This window comes from Penaeus vannamei, chromosome 17 (assembly GCF_042767895.1).
Source record: "Penaeus vannamei isolate JL-2024 chromosome 17, ASM4276789v1, whole genome shotgun sequence".
NCBI lineage: Eukaryota > Metazoa > Arthropoda > Malacostraca > Decapoda > Penaeidae > Penaeus > Penaeus vannamei.
In genome coordinates this window covers 5,487,691-5,492,107 of record NC_091565.1, presented here as the reverse complement: position 1 = coordinate 5,492,107, position 4,417 = coordinate 5,487,691, and the positions used below count along the sequence as shown (strand labels likewise).

General features: G+C 38.1%; 1 long non-coding RNA gene across 1 annotated transcript in view; it reads left to right on the top strand.

Annotated features, from left to right (window-relative positions):
• Positions 1–1,411: 1,411 nt before the first annotated feature.
• LOC138864530 (uncharacterized) overlaps positions 1,412–4,417 on the top strand; it is a 53,292-nt gene continuing 50,286 nt past the window's right edge. The window contains exon 1 of the long non-coding RNA XR_011399185.1: positions 1,412–2,342. This is a non-coding gene — a long non-coding RNA (uncharacterized lncRNA). The remainder of the gene's footprint in view (positions 2,343–4,417) is intronic.

Below are 4,417 nucleotides of genomic sequence, written 5' to 3'. Positions count from 1 at the left end.
CAACACAAGGAAAATGAAAGTATAATATGATAACTGAGAAGTATATACGATATTACTCTGTGTGTTATATCAGGAACATGCAGATACGATGTACCCATTTATTTCTTAGCATCTACCCCAGGTAGGCCTAACCTGCAATACCCGGAAGTGGCCTCATCTCTATGTATAGGATGTGATGTATTACCAACTGCAGTTATTCAGACGTTTTGGTATGTCGAAGCTGTTGAACGGTTTAGTGTATTGGTAAGTACCACCACACAACATGACTGTGGTATCAAAGGTGTAACATATTAAGTAAGGGATTACATCGAATGCCAGACGACACTCACAGTCATGGCCAACTAATTCTACGTCTCACCGTAGACTAACGGAGAGTGTGTACGGTAGAGAGGAGAGGAGAGGGGGGAGAGAGAGAGAGAGAGAGAGAGAGAGAGAGAGAGAGAGAGAGAGAGAGAGAGAGAGAGAGAGAGAGAGAGAGAGAGAAAGAGAGAGAGAGAGAGAGAGAGAGAAAAGGAGAGAGAGAGGGTAGAGTAGAGATAAGGGAAGGAGAATGTAGGTTAGATAGTAGAGAAGAGAGAGAGACAGTGTAGGGTAGAAAGTAGTGAGAAGAGAGAGAGAGAGAGAGAGAGAGAGAGAGAGAGAGAGAGAGAGAGAGAGAGAGAGAGAGAGAGAGAGAGAGAGAGAGAGAGAGAGAGAGAGAGAGAGAGAGAATCAGAGAGTCGGAAGCCCGCGTTCCTCATAACAAAGATGATGTCATTCATAAGTATATAAATAAGAACACCTTGAAGCACCGGCATGACGGACGCCGGCCTGGGTGGTGGGCGGCTTGGTGTTCAGTTCCATTTTGTTGCCAGTACGACCAGTAATGCCACTTCTCACCTGGGGTCGAGGATTACTTTACTTTATTGCAGGCGCTATGTCATGGTTGCAACACGTGTGGTTCTGGTAAGGCTTTTGATTAAAGAGTCGATCTCGACCCGTAGGCTGTTGATGTGTTCGCGGGCGGTTGCACTCTCTCCTTTTACTATTTTTCAAGCTCACGTAGGAAAGTCATTAATCTCTTTCAATTGCACCTTTGTGTATCGCGTGGCGGATAATATGACACAGAGTCGGAGGTGCTGAACTATACCTGTAGATTTCGGTTACTTTCTAAAAAGAATACTTTTACACATTCCCGGGGCCCGTGCTCTTAAATATGGTATTAGAGGTCTATACATATAAAATTAATCCTCTCCTCCGGAAATAGAACTCCCCATATGCGGAAGTGCCTTATCGTGTATCAGGGGAGATAGCGCTCATCACCAAGAATGTTAAGTGAACTCTTGGCAGCCTTCGGCACCCGTACATCGTGTGCCAATTCCATTCTTTAATTTCCGTCGCGTTTCATCACCGCAGAGAAGACTCACACCTTCGTATTCTCCTTCCCGATCAACGCCGGTCGCTCTTCTCCCTCCCCGACACAGCAGCGCGGCCGCAGCGTGCTGTACTTGGCGAGGGGAACAGCCTTGGCCGAAGGAAATTCGAAGATTCACGAGCAGCAGCGTGAGAACTGAGCGAAGAGATCTGACGCCGTGCCACAGCCTTTCGTCCGTGTTTCTCAATGAACGTACGGAGAGGCGAGCGGCGCGAACTCTCCTCCGTAGTTCACAGTGGTTTGAAGAATTATCTCGATAACTTTAATCGTAGAAGTTGAGTGTTTTAAAAATCCGTATCCTGCACTCGAGATATAAGAATTGACCGTGTTGAGTTTGGCAACGATATCGGCGCATTTTGAGAGTCAAAAGATCGAGAAAGTCTCACAATATTGGAACATTGTTATGGACATCCGGGACACGCTCCAACATGGAGGCGAAGAAGCGCGTGTGAAATGGGAAAAATAACCTCGTGAATGTGTTAATATCTGAGCGCACAGCACTCTTATGCGAGAAACTTACAGTCTACTCGATCTGTAGGGAAGCCATAAAGGTAAATAAAGTGCGAAAATCATTAGGAACAATGCGTTTGTAAGAGAAAGAGGAAGGAAAGAACGATTGGAAATGAACTCGGCGAAGGAGGAGGTGTGTCTCGAGTCTCCTAATTTTTGTTTTATTTTTTCGTGGAGAGAAAAATTGCAAAGACACACGAGTTGCGAGCGAAGAGAGAAAAAGGGGAAACACGCGTTACTATAAATCCAAGGAGACGAGTGATGACAAAGATGGTGTGAAGGAGAAGAAGAGAGAAAATATTCGTCGAAGGAGAATTTTTGGGGTCGACTTTTTAATTCCCCGAAAAGAAAAAAAAAGAAAGAAAAGAGTGTTCTCAAGGAAATTGTCTTGAGAAAAAAGGATGGATGAGACGTCTAGGTAAAACAAACGCAAAAATATACATATATATTTTTGTTTATTTTTTTATGTAATTATCTCTTTGCCTTCAATGTGCAAGACAACCCTCATAGTTGTGCTATTTTAGTTTTGATTATTATCTTTATTGTATTTTTTAATGTAATTTTCCTTTTTAAAATAAGAAAGAAACGGGTAACAGAGGAAGAAATGTGCCAGGTTTACGGTGATTGTCCAAAGAAAGACTTATGCAGTGTATAATTTTTGGATAATTTTTATAAATGTAAATAAATAAGATGTTTATTTAAAAAAAAATAGTTTTGAATTAGTGAGACATAGTTTGCATTAGGACAGAGGTTAATGGAGCAAATGACCTATAGTGTGTGTATGTGGGGGGGAGGAGTGCAAGTGAAAGACTATGATAAAAATTTCAAAACACATCTTGATATATTCTTATAATCATATTTGAGGCCTTTCATGATGTATTGAATACTTAACCAATTTAACATTATACTCATGGACCTTGTGGTATTTGTAAAATGTAAAACTCTTGGCCATTACATGACTTTGTATCATGAGTCATGAAAACAGAATAAAAATGATTGAATCAAGAATATATAATATGCAATAGCATTAGCATGCACACACACATTCTTGTCAATATAAACAGTATTCTAAATGATGGAGTTTTATTTGTCTATTTCAGAGCACCATAGGTATGTAGGCTAGGTGAACAATATAATCACTACAGGTGTATCAGTACATTTTACCTCTTGTCTTTACACCCAATCAATAATGAAATATGTTTTACAGCCTCATTTAAGAAAGTTAAAGATAGAAACTACTGTACCTATGAATATCGGGTGTATTATTACTTTCTTTTAGTTATATATCTTCTCCTTATCTTTATTGGTGGATAAGGACAGGCAGTTAAGAGTATATGAAAGACCTGTGTGGTTAATCATCTAGAGTAGGTTATAGTGGATAATAAGAATTATATAGTCATATGGCCATAAAATTCTTATGGCACATTACTGAATACGCATATCCACCACATTGATATTTAAGATTTAAGTTGTTTAATCCTTTTGCAATGTAACTTTTCATTAATTGTAAACACTGTACTCTAAATTATTGAATTATGAATTATGAAATGAAACACCATAAGGCTATCTTTAAAATTAGTAATAATTCCAGAGAGTTATTTTGTCCTGTAATGCTTAACATATCAAGTCACCTTAGACAATAATGATAAAAAAAGCAGCTTGCTTTGGTATACAATCATCCAGAAATTTAGATATTTATGGTCAAATCACAGAAGAGAGAGTTCATCTTAAAGAGCATTTCTTGAAATTCAAGATGAAGGGTGCTCCTCAAATTTACCCTGTGAATGTATACCTTTGAGGATAAAAAAAAGGGAAGGCATTATACCATAACTGTAAACTATAGAAACACTGAGAACCCCTCTAGAGAGGATCAGAGCCTACAAGAATAGGGAGCCATCCACAAATAGAACCTGACCTATATATAAAGACAGAGAAAAGAGAGTGTGAGTGAGAGTGGGAAAGTGTATGTATAAGGTTTGTGTGCTTTGTGATGTTATTGGATTTATTCTATGCCAAAATGCTTTGTTATGGTAAGGAATGTGTATGTACATTTAATTTGGTGATGGGGTTTGCTGGTGATGGCATACTGTACCCATGGTATCCTGCTTCTGCTCTGTGAATCTTTTTTTTTATCTTTTAGCTTGTATATATAGTTAGTTGTTATTGTCATTCGTTTTTCATTTTTAGTTTTTGTTAGCAGAATACCAGATATATCCTTAAATTAATGCAAAGAAGCCTATAGCTTCTGTTAGCAGATCATACATGAAATATCTGCTGTGTATATATACATTTGAATGTATTGTTTTAGTGTGTTAGAAATGCCCAATTCCTTCATCATTGTGATATATATATATATATATATATATATATATATATATATATATATATATACATATACATTATACATTATACATTATACATAATACATAATACATATATACATGTGTATACACACACACACACACACACACACACACACACACACACACACAC